Source organism: Ostrea edulis, unplaced genomic scaffold (genome assembly GCF_947568905.1).
Source record: "Ostrea edulis unplaced genomic scaffold, xbOstEdul1.1 scaffold_93, whole genome shotgun sequence".
Classification (NCBI taxonomy): Eukaryota; Metazoa; Mollusca; class Bivalvia; order Ostreida; family Ostreidae; genus Ostrea; species Ostrea edulis.
Genome location: NW_026606019.1, coordinates 1,317 through 21,759, shown reverse-complemented (window position 1 = coordinate 21,759; position 20,443 = coordinate 1,317). Strand labels below are relative to the sequence as shown.

At 34.6% G+C, this 20,443-nt stretch overlaps 1 long non-coding RNA gene and 2 pseudogenes across 1 annotated transcript; 1 reads left to right on the top strand and 2 right to left on the bottom strand.

The window, feature by feature from the left end:
* Window positions 1-258: 258 nt before the first annotated feature.
* LOC125672769 (uncharacterized) lies at window positions 259-1,997 on the bottom strand. The gene is made up of 2 exons (XR_008799532.1): window positions 1,101-1,997; window positions 259-339 (listed from the first exon to the last, which is right to left on the bottom strand). It is a non-coding gene; the product is annotated as an uncharacterized LOC125672769 (long non-coding RNA).
* A 5,298-nt stretch (window positions 1,998-7,295) lies between these two features.
* LOC125647705 (zinc finger protein 862-like) lies at window positions 7,296-11,095 on the top strand (annotated as a pseudogene).
* Window positions 11,096-11,960: 865 nt separating this feature from the next.
* LOC125654933 (uncharacterized) lies at window positions 11,961-16,544 on the bottom strand (annotated as a pseudogene).
* Window positions 16,545-20,443: the final 3,899 nt, after the last annotated feature.

Here is a 20,443-nt window from a genome sequence, read left to right as displayed (position 1 = left end):
GTGAAATTCACATGAATTTCACATGAAAATTTCTATGTGAAATTCACGTTAAAAGAGCATCAAATGTGAATTCACACGAAAAAAAATCACGTGAAATTCACATAAAATTCACGTGAATTTCACGTGAAATTTTTAACATGAATTTCACATAAAATTCACGTGAATTTCACATAAACTTTATAACGTTAAATCATACATGGATATTTTGATACTCTGAATCTCGGGTTCAGATGAACACAAAAAGGAGTACAAATCTGCTTTCAATCTGCTGATAATTTAATTGATTGAATTTGTTTTTACATGGTTGTCTTCATTGTCTTTTTTTCTTTCTTTTAATCTCTGAAAAAGAAATATTTATGCATTAGAAGGACTGTTCAATATACAAAAGGAGTCATATTAAGCCTTATGTACACATACTGTACTATGAATGAAATTGCACGTAGATGTAGCAGAAACGAAGGAAAAAAAAGTTGCAAAATTATCAATAATTTGTGTTTGAAAGAAACATAACCTTTTATATATCATCATACAGAATAGAATAGAATTATTATACAAGATACAGAAGGAAGTCATGGAATATGTTTTCAAATTGTCATGTTCTAATCCAGAGGCGATTTGAAAATGACTTTGCATTCCTCATTATCTAGATTAAATCTATATAAATGCATTGCTTAAAATGATAGCTGCAGAACTGTAGCTCTCTGAAAAAAATATTTTGACATATCTCTGTTATGTCAAAATATTTTTTCAGAGAGCTACAGTTCTGCAGCTATTAAAATGAAACGATTGACATTGATAGAGCTTTCAAGCTTACATTCTTCTCATTTAAAACTATAGTTAAAGGGGGGAGCAACCAATATATATATATACATTTTATTGGCATTACGATATATATAACAATCGATGGATATTGTTACACATCCCCCCCCCCCCCCCCCCCCCCCCCCTTCAACGTACCTGATCTCGATGATGCCTCTATGAAGGTAATATAGAACGTTACTTAGCACCCCTAATCAATATATAGATCAATTAAATTATAAAAATTATGTTCTGAATTACGATTACCATGTTGTCTGATGAATAAGGAAAGATTAACAAACCGTGTAGAGTTATGCGATTCTGCGACACGTCCCCGAAGTGACTTCCGTATTTTCGCTGCCGTGCCTATTCGTTGACGTACCCCGTCTAAAGTAATTCTCATCAGTCTGAAATAAGCGGTTGCATTAGGAACTTTAGATCACATAAATGTAATAAGCCTAATGGCTTGAATTTACACTGAACATTTATAATTACAATGCTCAATCTCATCTTACCTGTAGAGTTTCTATGTACTTTCACATTCGCTGTCTTGCATACGTCAGACGCGTCAGACGGCTTACGCGAGTGTGACGTCACAGTCTTGTAAATATTACCGGAATCTGACTGTAGTGTAAAGCTTTATAGATATTTTTTAAAAGTTATCTAAATATACATGGACAGTAATGTTAAGGATTGTTTATGTTTTTCGCTTTCTTCCGAGTGCTAGAAATCTGTGTTTTCCTTTTGATTGACGATCTACAAATTCGGGATAGTGAATACGGCTATATGGCTGATAGAAAATTTTCATTTCTACATGCGTATATCAGCAATTTCCAGTAGGTCTAACTTTATGCATACACCAGCTTCCAAGGTATCACACCGGTAATTATTCTCGATGTATCTAATAAGGAGGGGGGGGGGGTAATTAAAATTGATGCCAAACTACCGACAGCGGAAAACAATATCATGGCATTTTTCCCCACCTGCACAATACTACCCTCAAAACACATGTATGTAAACAGCCCAAGTGCACCCCGACAAGTAGCCTGTTACTAACATCATAAAGCAGCGAGATAAAAAATTTAACTCATCTTCAGTAGTTTTACAAAACTGACCAAAACAACAATCTTTTGGAATGCATGGTTTTGAATATTCACCAGTTTCAATTTCTAAAGGGTGGGCAAATATTCTTAGCTATTTAAAACGTACTACTCTCACAAATGGAAATTTCAAATGGTCTTAGTTTCAATTCATAGTTCTTTCTGATTTTACTGTAAAATAGTAATTTTCCATGTTTAGAAAATTTCGTGGTTTTGAAGTTGCATATTCTAACTCTATCAATATAGTGATTCTTCAAGTAGTTGGAAAATATGCTTTCATTAATATCTATGATGATGGGAGATTTAATTTATATTTTAATTCTTAAGAGAAAAAATAATGGGAAATGAAAGAAATCAGGTGTGGAAAGTACATGTAATCATACTGCGTACAGAACTACAATGCAAGTTAATAATTTCGCAAATAAACGAGGAGAGGGAGGCGTGAGCAGGATCTACTTTATTGGTCGTTTGCCTACATTTTATAAATGTACTCTAACTTTTGAATTGCCTAATCTCCATATCGTTTTATATTTTACCTTAATTTTATTTATTTTTTCGCTTGAATATATTAAGAAGTGTGAATATTTCACTTTAATCGCTTTTCTTGTGAAATTTTTAACGTAAATAGCTTTTCACGTGAAATTCGTGTGAAATTGTTCGTGTGAATTTCACATGAAGAAATTTCACATGAAATTCGTGTGAATCTTTTCACGTGAATCAACGTTCACATTATTTCCTTGCGAAAATCAAATCACATTAAAATTTTCGCAAGGAACTAATGTGAAAAGTGATATAATGCTTTTTACGTGAAATTCATGTGAAAAATTTAACGTGAATTTCATGTGAATTGCTGTTCACGTGAAATTCATGTCAATATTTCAACGTGAATTTCACGTGAAAAGGGATTCACGTGAAATTCATGTGGACATATTAACGTGAATTTCACGTGAATCACTTTTCACGTGAAATTCACATGAAATTTACGTGAATTTCACGTGAAAGGTTCATGTGAATTTCACGTGAACAGCATTTCACGTGAAATTCACGTGAGGCACATTTGCCTGTGTACTGTCTGACGTGTTTCATAATGATTGTTAGGAATCAATCTACGTTCTCCTTCAAATGGTACAAGGTCAAAAACTACCTATTGCATATGTAAGCAGAGTTGAAAGAGTTCGAGTGCAAGTATGCAACAATAGAGAAAGAGTGTTTAGCTAATGTATGGGCTATTCGGAAGTATTTATACTGTCATGTGTTTGTGTTGGAGACGGATCATGATCCGCAGGTGTATTTTGAACAAATTAAATGTCACAAATCCTAGATAGGCATCTGCTGTTTTGAAAGTCACGTGATAATGAGAGCACATTCTGCGTGTGGAAGGAGATGTAGGTCAATGCGAAACTTTATATTCTAGAATTAATATTGTATTAAATGTCAACATAATTTTTAAAAGTAATAATTGATCGATTGATTGATTGAGGTTTTATGCCGTTTTGGCAATATTTCAACCATTTTACGGCGGTTAACTAATTGAATGATGTTTGGTTGTGAGTGTTTGAGTTTCCCTGACGGCCCCCAGTGAGCCTACTCTTTTTTGAACATCAGGGAAACGATCTTTTGCGTGCCAAGGGGGTTGTGATCCTTGACACGGGACACCCTTTAACATCCCATCCGACGGACATAAAGGTTAAAAATATATAAACAGGTTAAAAAACTAAAATCAATCCGTGTATATAACCAGTTGTATTATAAAGGTTTCAAATTTTTCTGTAAAAGTCACATTCTTGTAAATATTGTATAATATAATGATTGTCAACATTTGTAAATAGTTCTTTCATTGATTGTACAGTATTAAAAAGTCTATTTCGTATGAGCGTAAAATCACTACATTCTAAAAGAATGTGATGTATAGTTAATGGACAGTCACAAGATATGCATTCAGGCTGAGGTTCTCTGTTTGGTAGGTACGAATGGGTCAATTTTGAATGTCCGATGCGTATTCTTAAAATAATCACTTCGTCTTGACGTTTCATTACGATGTTAAACGATTTGTTTACTTTGTTTTGAATAGAATAAAGTTTACTTGTGTCACAGAAATCCCAATAGATTTGCCAAAGAGAATTAACATATAGTTTTATGAAATATTTAAAATCAGTGTATGGAATTTTGAAGTGTACAATGTCACCTTGAAGTGCATTTTTGGCTGCTTTGTCCGCCATGGTGTTGCTATGGATACCAATGTGACTTGGGATCCAGCAGAACTCAACTATTTTACCTTGTTTAGTTCAATGATAGTACCGGTGTAAGATATCTAAAATATATGGATGATCAATATTCATGTTGTTTATTGACTGAAGACATGATAGGGAGTCTGGGAAAATAGTAAAATGTTTCTCATTAGAAGTTTTTATGTATTCAAACGCAAGCTGAATAGCCTTTGCTTCGGCGGTATAAATTGTTGCTTCATTTGGGAGTCGTGCAGAGAAAACGTCGTTTGTGATTACTGCAGCAGCAGCGACTTTATTTTGGTCTTTTGAACCATCTGTATAGATATGAGTTGTAGTATGTTTGGATTGTTTTATTTCGGATAATTTTTGCTTGAAAATGGCGGGATTTGTTTCAGTTTTTTTAATTCAGAAAGTGATGTGTCTACTTTGGGTTTTGTTAGTTTCCATGGTGGTATTTCAGAAGGTGATGAGGGTTTTACGATGTCCAAAGGTAGGTTATAATCACGTATGGTTTTTTTTTTAACTCGTAGACCAATTGATCTTATGCACTTCTTGTTTTTGTCACATAAATGTTCAAACTGCGGATGGAAAACGCAGCTAAATGCAGGATTGTCAATGTTAGCTTTTAATTTAACAATATATTGTAATGTAAGTTTTATTCTACGTAGATCGAGAGGTGGTTCGTTGGCCTCAACATAAAACTATCTACAGGAGAGGTCCGACAAGCTCCTGTGCATAGTCCTTGATGGTGAACTGCATCGAGGACTTTGATATAGGATGTTCTTGCAGCACCATATACTATACAGCCGTAGTCTAGTTTAGACCGTATTAGAGAGCGATACAGATGTAGAAGAGTATTTTTATCTGCTTCCCATTTTGTGTTTGCAACAACTTTAATTATATCAAGAGCTTTTGTACATTTCTCTCTGAGCATTGCTATATGAGGAATAAAAGAAAGTTTATTATAAAAAATGACACCTAAAAACTTTAATTCTTTTAGAACTTTAATTGGAGTACCATCTAATTGCAATTGAGGATCATCGTGGTGTTTTCGCTTAGAACAGAAATGTATGCATGCAGTTTTAGTTTTGGAAAATTGAAAACCATTTACATCAGTCCAATTTTGGATTTTGTTTAGACATAAATGTAGTTTTCGCTGAATGGAGTTCATGTTTTTAGATTTATAACAGAGAACAAAGTCATCGACATATAAACTTCCATGGAAGTCGTTTTTAAGAACATCAGCTAGACTGTTTATTTTTAGACTAAATAATGTAACCCATACAATACTTCCTTGTGACACGTCCATTTCTTGTTCGTAATTGTCTGAAAATGTAGATCCAAGGCGAACATTGAAATGTCTATCACTTAAAAATATCTTGATGAAGTTTGGTAAATGGCCTTTAAGGCCTATATTATGAAGATCTTTTAAGATACCGTATTTCCATGTGGTATCATATGCTTTTTCTAAATAAAAAAAAATACAGAAATGACATGCTCTTGGTTAAAGTGCCCCGGAAGTCATGTGTGCAAAAATGGTAAATTGGTTCAGAAATACAATTTGAAAATATAAGAATAAAAAATTTGATCGTCCGTGCATTCAATACCGAAATATTCCCCGTCAAAGTTATCTATTTTTGCACCTGCCCGAAACCAATCAACTGAACTTCCGGTTTTACTATATTTAGCCATAATGACGTGTGACGTCATAACCCATCAGTCTCAAACAGACCAGTATGGCAAATGTGAGCGATACCTCCGTTTCTGTGGACGAAATCGACCTCCACATATCATCTGCAGCGTCTTCCTTTAAAAATTATAGTAACGAGGACGTACAGCACATCGTCCCTTACCAATAAGAGCCAGCTGCAATGGATTCCGATTATTTCGACGAGTTACAATATGTAAATGGGGAGAATGCTGAACGTGAACAACTTGAACATCGCCTCGGAACCACGGAATGGTAAGGCGCCGTTAGACTGTTTGTTTATAAAATAAATTTGAGGAAATACGAAATTGATCAATTATTTTTAACTGTACATCATTCTTAATTACAATGATAAAATTACAGATGTCTAATCACTATATTACGCCTGCCCGCGTCGTATTCACAGGAATCTGCAATTTTGTCTGTAATAACAATGTTAGTGGTCGCACTGGTGTGTACAATACCACCCCTTAGTAATTAGAGAGTGGTATGGTATATACCCTCAATTATCAATAGACCTACTATTATTACCGACAAAATTATTTGTTCCTGTGGTGTATTTTCGCTCATTACTTCATTGGGAAAGAGCTGAAAATAACATTGATTTTTCTATCCTCTCATGTGACACCCCCTTTATAATGTTATATTTGTACTTACAATTTTCCTAAGAATTTTTAAAAATTATCACCTAGAGAAGAATTGTCTTATCTTTTCCCCATTATTGAGTTCTCTATTCTTTCACAAATTCACATGGTTTACAAATCATTTTAGGTGTCAATATGGATTCTATTCCCATATGTCAGCTGCCACGGAAAGTGTATCATGCTGCACCGAATTGCCAAGGGTTGATGAGAAGAGGGGAGTCATTCAACAAGGAACTGACCTGCTTTACTGAACACCCTGGGTTTTCATCAGTGTGTTTAGATGTGCATGAGCTCGAGACGGCATATTACCAATACTGATCCCAGTATGGAGAAATGAAGGCAACAATTGAAGAGCAAGTCATTTTTTTTTATTGATTTAATCAATACAAAATTCACATGACCATTGGGTCCAATTGCTAGTTTATCATTAGTGAATAATTCCAAACATCTCCTGGAATTACAGGCGTAACAGATAGACATCACACAGACAATTTGTTTGATGGTGCTAAGGATACCTTGGGCACAAGGTGCGAGTCCCTCTACCCTCATGTTCTGTGACGAATTTCTTTGCCTCTGAGGAGTATCAAGGATTCAATGCACCTGAGTGATGACAGTCTTCGACGTTAACCGGTGGCCCGAGGCCAGTAAAATCGGGATCGGGCTTCTAAAAATATTTAACCCAGGAGTCCGGCGGGCCTATAAATGTTTTCTTATATGTTCTTTATATATTATTAATAAAGCGTGAAATTGACTCATACTTTGTTATGACTTAGCAGCAATCGGATTGGACTTACAGTTGAATTCCATAGGCGCAACAATGCTGCCTTTTCTAAAGTATAAGGAGGGGGCTCGTCCGGGATATTAAAAAAAACAAACCAAACGTGATTTGGAGTCAGAGTCATCAGATCCAAATCCCCCCCCCCCCCCCCCAAAAAAAAGATCGTACGAGGATAAAAGAGAGCGGAAATTTATGCCCCACTGGACAGAGGGTAGGCCATGGTTAACATTTGATACTGAAAAAAGAAAATGTTTTGTATGTGGTGTGTACAAAACAAAGTGTCAGATTGTAAGTTTGTGTCTGGGACTGAGAATTTGAAATTGTTTGCTGTAAAACAGCATGAAGCAAGTAAGTACCACAAACACTTTGCACCGAAATACATAGCTACATTGTACCTCAACAGTCTCGGGGCAGATATCAGATGCCCACAAGTGCCTAGAAATGCTTCAAAAGGCGGACTATGATCGACTAGTCATTAAAGTTAGAACAGCTCATGCTGTTGCAAAGCATCACAATTCATTTCGTGACTATAGTTTCATATGTAGACTAGATGCTGCAAAAGGATTAGACGTTGGCAGTCAATACCGCAATGATAAAGCAGGGGCATCTTTTGTCGAGTGTATTGCAAATGTTACAAGGAATGATGTTGTTCAAAAACTTACAGAAGCCAAGTTTTTTAGTTTTACCTGTGATGGTAGCACTGATTTTACTGGAGAAGAGCAGGAAAATGTTTACGTTCGAGTTTGTACTAATGGCATCATTGAAGATATTTTTTCCATATTGGAACCCAGAGTCTACTTGTGCCAAAGAGATTCATGACTATATCTCAGGTGTATTTCATTCGCTTGGACTCGATGAAGTATTTCAACACAAGTTGGTTGGATTTTGTGCGGACGGGGCATCCAATATGAAAGGTAAATATACATATATGACATAGATTCGTCTCGGTGCAATATTTAATTTTCAGGTACATTCAAGATTAAGTAGAATTAGATTACAGCTTTAGTTTTACAAAAAAATTATAGGCTTTTTTTTATTTGCATAGGACGTAAATCTGGATTAGCAGCCCTTCTGAAGGAGTCAAGGCCATACCTCATTGTTACTCATTGCCTCGCTCATAGAGTTGAGTTGGGATTCAAAGACGCCATAAAAGTGCATTCACAGAAACTTTACGACCGTGCTATGACTCTACTAATAGGACTGTATTATCTATACCGCAAAAGCCCAACCCAGAAGAAAAGTTTGAAGAGATGTTTTCAATCGTTAGAGCAAACCCAGATTTTACCAACTGGAGTAGGTGGTACACGCTGGTTACCACACACTCAGAGAGCAATCAATGCACTGGTTAAAGGTTACAAAGCCTTCAAGATGCAGTTGGACTCCTCTTCTCACAAAAATGCTAAAGCTGAGGGATATGCAAGGATGTTACAGGATGGACACATTATTTCATATTTACTGATGCTGAAGGTAGGGAATTACAGTGCATGCAATTCTTTGATGTTACAAACGGTTGCTGATAGAGGAAGTTAATATGATACATCTCTGAGTTGTATGATAATACTAAGTAATGATTTATTTTTAGGAGCTTATAGGTCACCTGGTGCGGCTCTCTCTCTTTCTACAGAAGAGGAACCTTACTTTAGCTGACGCATACATCAGACTTTCTGCCACTGAGAATTTGTTGGAGATGTTGTCAAACATGTAAGTAGCATCATTCTGAGTGATAAATACTAGTGACTACAGTAGTTTCTAATGTGCATAATAACATAATGTTAGACATGATGAACACTGTAATGCATAAATGACAAATGTATAGGGAGATGAAACAGTATCTGAAGGTGTTAGTAAAGAGGAGTATCAGGGGGAACGCTTGACATAAATAACAAATGTATAGGGAGATGAAAACAGTATCTGAAGTTGTTAGTAAAGAGGAGTATCAGGGGGAACGCTTGACATAAATAACAAATGTATAGGGAGATGAAAACAGTATCTGAAGTTGTTAGTAAAGAGGAGTATCAGGGGGAACGCTTGACATTCAAGGGATCAAAACCAGATGGAAAGGCCACTGATATAATATCAGCCATTCAGAAATCATTGAAAGACAGATTCCCTTTGGATGATGTACTAAAATCCATAGGGATAGCATCTTTCAATAACTGGCCACAACCAGGATCCGAATCAGATACTATTGGAGGTTAAATTTAGTTTATGCATGGAAAGTTACTGCTTTTGAATTGATTTGTGGGTTGTTGATTTGTTGTTGTTTGTTTGTTTCTTTTGTTTACTTTGATTTGTTATTCTATGATTGAACTTGGTTTTATATTTCAATGTTCATGATCATCATGCAATCTGAATGCAGAAGTGTCTGAAATAGGGTCTTGAATGATAAATGATGGATTTTTTAATGTTATGATGTCTTGTGCTTTAAGAAATTTGTGAAAGAATCATCTGCCTTATCTATGCCTTAAAATTTTTCTTTGGTAAAGTAATGCAGGTATACTAGTAGTTGTCATTTCGTTTAAATGGTTTTCATATTTGAATTCCAGAGTATGGCAATGACAGCATTCAGCTATTGATGAAACATTTTCATGACATCCTACAACGTTCATGTGATGAGCCTTCTGAGATTATCAACGAATGATTACTTCTAAAGACTCTTGTCTATGAGAAGTAAATAAATTTGAATTCATTTGATATTGTATTGTAAATCTTAAGATCATAAATTCTTTTTGGAAAAGCCCAGAATTTAAGTAAATTATATAACTGAAAGTATACTGAATTTAGGTCGTGTACAAAATTATTCAGATTGTCATTTTTTCATAGTTCTTATGGATTTTGGTGATAGTGATAAACTCATTGCAAGTTCTCCTTTAATTTTAGGTTCAGTGACAAACTAACAAAGCTCAGTCTCCAGTGGATGGAAGTACACTCACAGCTTAGCCAGCATGGACTTGCAAATGTGTTTTTGGTCTTGGACTTGGTACAAACCATGCCACCCACATCTGTTAACAACGAGTGCTTGTTTTCAGCCATGAAACTCACCAAAGGAAGGAGACGAGGGAGAATGAAAAATTCAACGCTCAATGACCTTATGATGATCAACGTTCAGTCATCTGACATAGAATAATTTAATCCTGATCCGGCCATCAAGAATTGGATGGTATATTAAAATAAAAATATTGGATAAAGTTTATCTTCTGTACACAAAGAGTTTTTGATTCCTGTTAAAAATAAAATAGCACAGTATGATTACATATTTAAAAAATAAATTTATTATATTAAATTTTTCTAGAAAACTGCATCGGGGCGCCGCAGACGTTTGGGGTACCACAGGACTCGGCCTATTCAAGCACATGACAAGACTGGGCAATACATGACAAGTGAATCAACATCAACGGATTCTGTGGAGGTAGTTGATGTCACTGGAGCAGACACAAATACTGACACGGTTGAAGTAGCAAAGGCTGCTGGGACAGACTCAACTGCTGTTGAAGTTGAAGGTGCAGCTAATATATGCCAGGAACAGTCAGAACTTCAGATGCCGGTACATAAATATTATCTTAAAACTGAATATGTCATAAATTGGATAATATTTTGACATTGCAATCGATGAAAAGAAATCAAATAATAAAAAGAATGCTTCTTAATACTTATTTATAATATACACATGTATTGTTTCTTGTAGATCGGTGGGAAAGATTTTGTTGAGTCAGATACAGATACAGAAGATGAAGAGGATTATGGTTATGAAAGTGATGAAATGACTGAAGTGGAAGTTGAACATGAGTTGCTGAATTATCTGCAAAATTAAAATGTTGAAAAATAAAATAAGATAATCCTTTTAATGTCAGTTGTTCTCTAACTATGATCACCTTGACCTGTACATGTATCAGAATCAGCATGCAGCACCTTGCAAATGACAAGTGGTCAAATTAGGAAAAACATGTTGGGCCTGTAAAATATTGTTCGGGCTTGCAAAATTATTATACTGGGAGGCCCGAAGGGCCTGTGCTTCTCGAAGTTTTTTCGTGAAGACTGGACTGATGATTGAGTTAGTAATCATTGATTGATTGAGTTAGTAATCATTGATTGATTTAGTTACACAGGGAAAAGTGGCTCGCATGAAATTCATATGAAATTCGCATGAATATCATGCGAATTCTTCGCATGAAAAGGAGACGAAAAGGACCACGCATGATATTCGCATGAAAAAATCATGTGATTTTCATGTGAAATTCGCATGATTATCATATGAAAAATAATTCGCACGATATTCATGTGAATATTATTGTTACCTACTATTAAGGTTTTTCGCACGATATTCATGCGAATATTATGCGAATATCATATTTTCATATGAAATCCATGTAATGTATACATTTCAATGCTAGTACTTGAATTGGACTTTGAATTTTTATAAAAACTTAATGAAAAGTTTCATAAAATTCTGTGTTGCTCAGCAATTTGTTCCTCACAGATATCTACAGTTTTGTCTATAATTAAATTTACAACTGTTCATCAAGGTTTCACTGTTAATGATATTCATACAGAGATATAATAAGTACAATCTCAAAATCATGCAGCAAATGAATTACATCTAAATTCATTATTTAAAACTCCTTAATTTGAACCCGGATTTTGAGGAAGTACCATTATAAGTATGATTATCCAGGTATTTTTTTTGATTAATAAACAACTGGACACTTTCTGTTTCTTAATCTTCTTTATTGCAAGCTTCAACTTTCTTTTTCATTCTCTGTTCAAGGGCAACCCATCTATCTGGTGTCTGTTTCATCTGCAAGAGAAAAGAAAAGAAAACCATTTGTAAATAATTTAAATGAAATACATGATTGCTCAACTGCAGTTTCAAAATCAATATTTTCTAAATTTATCAAGATGAACTAGAAACTGAACAAGTACATTTATAACTAGAAATAGCAATCTCAGAAAATACCATCTCCACAAATATATCTACAGATGTCAGAATAGTTAATTGAAGAAATTTTCTGTTGAAGTGGAAATTCAGAATTTTCCTTCCTGAAACCTTGTTTGAATGACCATTGGATAAGGCCATATCACATTTAAAGGTTTTCTTACTATGGGCTTTCTAATTTTCAAGCCCTAGAAAAGAAATAACACTTTTTACTGTCAGACCTAGTTATGTACTTGACCTTGACTTAGGACACTCCCAGATAATAATGGTTCCCTTCTTTGTATCAAGTCTGGGCTTGCAGTGTATGTTTCACTGTTATAAAGTCATGGAGAAGACAAGAAGTGAACAGTTTTACCAATGACCTTATATTGCCTAAATGATGTTCAATGATAATAATTACAAAAGATTGCCTACCATTGTGTCAATGTTCCTTCTAAACGCACGCCAGAAGTCTATGGCTGTGGTTGGGTTCTTGAACAACCTGTGCCCATCTGCGAAAGCCCTCTGTAAAACAATGAAAAAAATATATATATCTAAATAATAAGACTGGGCATGATTTTGATATTTCATTTCTGTTCTCTGATTCTTATCATACAATTAAATAACAAGTTCAATATATTCAAACAAAAGGTATTGTGAGCATGACAATGTCAAAACCCTATAATCAATTTTGACCTTGATGTCAAAGATCAAGGTCATATGGAGGTCATGAAGGTACCCGACACATCGTCTCATGGTGATACACTCATGTGTCAAATATGGTATGCCTATGTCAAAGAACAAAGAAGTCATGGCCCTGACATGAATCCATTGTAAAAACCTTTAACTTTGACCTTGAGGTCAAGGTCATATGGAGGTCATGAAGGTAACCGACACATCGTCTCATGGTGATACACTCATGTGTCAAATATGGTATGCCTATGTCAAAGAACAAAGAAGTTATGACCCCGACACAAATCCATTGTAAAAAAAAAACACCTTTAATTTTGACCTTGAGGGTCAAGGTCATATAGAGGTCATGAAGGTACTGGACCTATCGTCTCCACCTGTGTGCCAAATATGGTATGCCTATGTCAAAGAACAAAGAAGTTATGGCCCGGACACGAATCTGCACAGACAGAGTGATTCCTCTATATCCCCCCCCCCCGGAACTTCGTTCGGGGGGTATAAAGATATCAGAAACAATATACATGGCTTAGTCATTCCAAAGGGAAAGTTGAAAATATTCAAATGTTAAAGGATGCATTTTGATGCTTTCATCACACTATGAAGGACAAAAACAAATAGCAATAGGTCAACAGAGTGATTCAAGTCACATCATATGTAAAAAAAACAATTTCAATCCTTACCAGTGCAAGGGTCACCCTGAAATTAATCTTCACATCCGATTCAGATGGCGACACCCATAAGGCAGAGAAAAGGTACCTTTGAAGATTGTTGATGGGCATCATCTCGACCCGCTTATCTTGAGTCACTAGCTGAAATTTAATGTATACATGAACAACAGGAAAATATCGCCACAATGTTTCATATTATTTAGACTCGAGAAATGAAATGTAGGATGTTACATTAGGCTAGCTTATCTTTACATTCCATCTGCATTTTTTCTTATAAACTCTGTTGAATACTTTGGCATTCAAAACATTCATGCTCAAGTTGAACAATAACAGCTGTTCCCTTGATTTATCTATATAAGTGTGGTGTGTATAATTTACATCAAATCAATCTATCAAGAAAACAATAAATTAATGAAAATAGAAGTTTTACATTGTAAATTTTGAACGTCCAATGTGTCAAAACACAGACAACTGTATAACACACTAAAACCTAGGCCATCTTTAAAAAATTATTTGGTTGCCCTATCCCAACCAACTTGCAAAAAATGACCCTACTTAAAACTTTTTTAACCTCAAGGAAACAATAACTTTTTTAATTAATTCCATAATTTTCTCATCCCGTCAACAAAGATTTTAATCCTAGTTATACCTTTAATTTTATTAGATTTTGAAAGTTCAAAATTTGGTCGTGAAATTTTCTAGAATTTTTTTTCCACCTACCTATCGACCCAAATTTTTTTTATCCCGAGTTGGGAGAGGGCAACCCCCCTCCCTCCCCCCCCCCCCCATTATCTTAAAGATGTCAGACACTTAAGACAATATGTGTCACAATTATTTGCCATACTGTACGCTCCTGCAACTTCTAAAATTATTTTGCATTTCACATGTGTTATATATAAAAATATCTATATATATATATATACATATATGTCAAAATTTAAATTTTTAGTGTAAAATTCTGTACCTTTTGACGAACCTGGTTCCTCCAGTTGGTGAAGAATGGGAGGCAAATGAGAAACATGTGATGATGACATTTTTGTCTGCATCCCATCCACACCCCTCCAGAACTGATGTAATTTGTCTCTGAGGATAAAAAGTAAAGGGATTAACATGTACTTGTTTTCTTGATATTGGTGTGGATTAAATTCACTGTTCTAAAAGTACTGCATCTGTTTACAATTTCTATGTACCTGGTAAGTGATATTGTACTATCTGAACTAGAGATTGGGGAAAAAAAACATGGATACAAAAAAAAAATTGTCTCAGTCAGAGGGGCCCATATTAATAAGAAAGTGAAAACTGCACTTAAAGGGACTGATTCACGATTTCCCCTCAAATTGTTTTTCATTTTAAATGATCAAAATCTATACAGTCTAATATGTTTAGAAGATTTCACAAAAAAATAAGGTTATTCATCATGATAGAAGCTGATTATAGAGAGTTTATTATTTGTTTTGAAAAGATTTGGGTGTGTTATTGTTTTCGAAGTTTTCAAAATAAATGGATATTGATCTAAGTATATTAATTATATCACATCTCAATTATAATTTAGGTAAAATGTGTCATTTAAAAGTTAAAATTTGTGATTGTACAAATTGAAGATTCTTTAAATTACAAAATTAATGTTTCACTGGTTTGTTTGTTTACATAAAAAGACTAGAGTCTTTGTTTACATAACACAGAATCAAAGCTAAAATATTGCTCTTATCCTTGCATTGAGACGGTCCAAATTTTGGTTGTCAACATTAAATGAGTTACAATTTTAAATTCTAAAATAAAAAATGAAAAATATTTGTTTCGAAAATCGTGCACCAGTCCCTTTAATATATCAATATTTAAAACAAATCATTAATTATTTGTAAATAAAACATGATTTTTGCATCCCTGATATGAACACAGGCGTCATTGTGATGGCATTTCAGAGGATACTGATGCGGAATAAGAAAACCACAGTGTGGTGATCCGCAAAACCGACAGATTGTTATTTATAAAATATGTATACCTTTAAATCCTCGTCATCTTCTCTTATCCATGGGTATGTGAAGAAGAAGCTTTTCAGAAGAGCTGTTAAAGGTTTCTGAATAAAAAAAAATAGTACATTAGCAACTAATTTAGTAAATTTTCACTAAGTGGAGCCACCCTAAATACATGTAATAGTTTTCATTTACAGTATATCAAGGTTTACAAAATGGAACTGTAATACAAAGATAAGTTTTTTCATAGATTTAAAAGGGATGCTTTTCAACATGTATGTATAATAAAGTATGTTAACATATTTTATTGTAATTTTATTAATTACAAAGGGATTGGGCACAAGTTCTGTTACGCCCTCTCCCTGATACTGGTTATGCTTGTACAAGCTAGCTTTTTTCAAAAACCCAGAAAGGCGAGGTGAAGTGCATGAGAAAACGTTAGGATCACAAATGTTGTAAAATTGCACTTGTACCATTACATATAATGAATCTTGATATTTTTTTCCTCTTCAATTGATACATGTATTATACTAACCTTTACATTAGAACCATCCACTTGAAAACTTTTTTTCGGTACACTCTTCATTTCCTTCATTTCTCTCCTCAGTTCTTTAACTTCTTGTCGCAAAGCGCAAATTTCTTCATCTATCAAATAATTGATCTAGCTACATTGTGCATGAAATATAGTAAACAGCAGGGGGTTTAAAATGTTAATTACCATAGTACATTAAATTTAAAATTTTCTTTCTCCCTTCCCGGGCCTCTCTTTCTCTCTCACACACATTATTTACATATTATGCATGAAATTAATGTCCACACATAATAATCTCATGGTTGGCTGAGCCGGTCTGTTAATTACTGGAAGTTCTGTTTCTTCTGCTCGAATCTCTACATCTTCAGACTGCGAACCCTATTTTTATAATAAATAAGAATATATATTAAAAATACATTTTCATGTGGGAAGCAATCAGACCTCCTCCCCTAAAACATGCATACACACCACCACCACCACCACCACCCAGTGGGCACATACAGGCAATTTCATAAATTGTTCTAGTATGAAAATTACTAGGATATAAATTTCGAAGAAAATTATTTGTTAGAGGAAACATTAAATATTAAATACTACTAATATATATGATTGCGCCCATGACAAAAGGGCCCTTATGGCAATTTTTACCCATTTTCACTTTTTAGCAGATTCTGATAGATAATAGGTAGATGATTCAAAATATGTAATTTTATAGCCCTCTTTCACTTCTAAGACGTATTTTTCTGCGTTTGAAGCACTTATATATTCTATAGCATCAGCGTAACGTCATGACGTTCTTGGCGTCATTCCATAGAACAACATTTAATCTGAAATAAACAAGGTGTTTTAAGTCTTAATTTCATTTCCTTAATTGTTTGTGTGTGTATTGTGTGAAAAAAAGAAGCTCAAATGTTTAGGCACTTTTAATGGGTTTAAATGGAAATAAATTTCACCACTTTCATGTGATACTCACGACTTTAAGGAAAATTAGCTTTTCACTGTTTTAGTTTTTTAAAAAAAACCAAAAACATGAAATATACCGTATTTTGCCGAATAAAATACGCATTGCTATTTGATACGCACCCCCTTTTTGAGTCTGAGAATTGAGGAAGAATCGCAGCTCGTGTGTATAATACGCGGCAAAAATTCTTACCAATCTTGATTTTATTATTTGCGATTAATTTCACTAGAATTCTATGTGGAAATAATGTAAGTCCTCAATACAGCGGAGCTACATTTTAAGAAATGGCAATCATGCCTTATAGCGGTAATCTTCACTGAGTATCTTCTGGGAGAAATGTAGATTTCAGTAAAGCACGAGATTTTGTAGCATTTCTATTAAAAATTTAACAAACTATATATTTTCTTCGTTTAAACTTCAAATCATATAGCCGACGTTATATACATAAATTCAAAATATTGAATGGGCATTCAATGTGTTGTAATTGACAAACTACCGAAGCTGCGAAAAATGATGTACAAAGGTGCAGTATACATGTATCAACCCCACTCGGTAATTATCAAAATGATGATAATCAAAGCCAAAAGTTTAATTGGTGCCGTAAACAATTAATGCTCTGTCTGTAAAGAAAAAATTAAATGGTAGTGAAACGGGGAATTCAAACATAACTGCATTTAAGATGGGTAAATTACGTCACTCGTTTACTGCGAAAGTAAAGTTAAAAGTAATCGAATTTGCCCAAACCCACGGAAATCGTGCAGCATGCAGAAAGCCATGCAACAGAGAGAAAACTTACGACATCTACCCTTAGGGGTCAAGTGGAAAAAAACATGCACATCTCTCTCTCTCTCTCTCTCTCTCTCTCTCTCTCTCTCTCTCTCACACACACACGCAGACACAACATACATTAACATGTAAAATGTACCAAACGAACACATTATAACTTCTCACCTACAACTGAACACTTTTAAATATCCTGATATTTTTGTAAGAAATTCACTACATGGTACTCAAAACATTTGTAAAACATGTCGCTTTATTCACTCTAGCTTCTTGGATTTTAGCTTATGAAGTGAACACCTCACCGATGCACTCTCTAGTGAGCACTTTTATTTACACACGGTCAATTAAACACTCTAAAAAACAAACCCTCTGACACACACGGTCAATTAAACACCCTGAGTGACACATGGGCAATTAAATACTCTGACACACACAGATAATTAAACATCCTGACGCATACTGGTACATGTAATCAAACACTCTGACACACACGTCAGATAATTAAACACCCACAGATAATTAAGCATCCTGACGCATACTGGTACATGTAATCAAACACTCTGACACACACGTCAGATAATTAAACACCCTGACGCATACTGGTACATGTAATTAAACACTCTGACACACACGGGCAATTAAACACTCTGACACACACGGGCAATTAAACACTCTGACACACACGGGCAATTAAACACTATGACACACACGGGTAATTAAACACCTTGACACACACGGGTAATTAAACACTCTGACGCACATGAGTAATTAAACACTCTGACACACACGGGTAATTAAACATTCTTTAACAAACCACTCTGGTGCAGAAAACAACTAGGACACCCCCCCCCCCCCCAAAAAAAAAACAAAGAACAAAACCCCACCTAATGAAACTTGACCGACATACACAGTCTAACAAACAAGTAGCACACGAAGACAGTCTTACAAATGAGAAAAATATTGCCAAAGTATGTTTTATTATCGATATCGTTGATAGTCAATGTATTGTCAACAGTCTTCAAAGGGGGTAAATATTAAACGAGTATCAAAATCATTTTTTTCTTTTCTTTTCTTTCTATTTTTTTCTTTTTTCTTTTTTTGGTTGTGTTTTATCATTATTTTTCTTTTTGTAGTTGTCTTTTTTTCTTCAAAAAATCAATTTCTCTATTTTCAGTGAGTATTTGTTTTCGATATCTTAAATCAATGCTTCCTGAATTATATTCTAAAAACTAGCCACGTAGAACCAGGGTGGAGGTAGGGAGGGGAAGGTGTCCTATTTTTTGATAAGTTAATCTTTTCTTTGTTTTTACTTACCCCAAATATTTTGCATTCGAAGTTAGGGAATGATAACACGATTTAGGTTTCAATTCTTATACCCATGCATTTGGGTGGGTTTTTAAAAAAAATATGATTTAATTTTTTTTTTTATTTTGCTTGCTTGTCAATAATTATTCAAAATTCCTCTGCGTTCTTTAAATTTCTTTTTTCCCGAACATTCCCGCTAGCTGCCCCCCCCCCCCTTTGGAAAATTATAGGCCTAAAATGTGTCAGAAACCGTCAAAAGACCAATGACTGTAAATGTGTTAATAACTTATTCGTCTTCCGAAAACCCTTAATGTCGGCTTCAAATGAATTTATAAGACCGGAAAGAGATATAAATCCTAAATATATGTTACAAAGATTGCACAATCTGACTTCAAATCTGCTAACAGGGGCGGATCCAGGAATCGCGGTAAAAGGGGGCTCACTTTTTTTAGACAGGGGGTGTGGGGCCGTCTTGAGGCCCCTAATGGGTCCAGGGCGACCTTGATGGGAGCTCAGGGGGCGAGCCCCCGGAAGCTCCTGGATTTTACAGTTTTTATGAGGCGTGAAATATGTCTCATATATGTAGTCCTTTTCACTATTTTTTTGTCATTTTTTGATCGGGCGAAATTAATAAAATGACGCAAATTTTAGGTTTTTTTTTTTAAAGAAAAAATGAAGTTCTCCCAATAAAAGTAATTTAATAAATCAAAAGATTTGGTCATTCATTTCTCCGAAAGTGGAAGATATTATTGCTTCTTTTATCGTTTACATTTTTTCTAAACTATTTACCTTAAATTTGAAAATTTTAGTGGGGGCGCGCGCCGGCTGCGCCCCCCATTAAATCCGCCACTGGCTAATGTGACATATTTGCATCTGCTAATAATTGTTTAATAAACATGTGACTAGCAAGTGAACTTTTCATATTTGGTTAAATTAACACATCAATTCAGTGTCCAGGGGTCCGTGTTTGCCCAACTAGGCCTATCTATTTAATTGCTTACGGGATTTATGAGATTTATCACTGTTCGATGATTGTTATCTTCACCTTTCATTTTCCTTTAGGGTACCTCAGTAACTAAGTTATTGTCAAAGAGTTATCTCTCTTGTATTTATAAATAGAATTACCAGACGCGCAAATTTTTCATACAGAATCTTCTAAACCCAAAAATATTCAAGTTTTTCATGACTTTTTACTACTCTGTAAATTATGTATAACAAATAATGAATTATGATAGGGTATAACCTAATAAATTGGGGATGTATCACAAATTGTTTGTTCAACATCGACTTGACAGTGTACACATTGCCGCAGCCGAGGCGGATCATAAATTTTTAGAAAGTGGATTAAACTTTTGTATTGAAA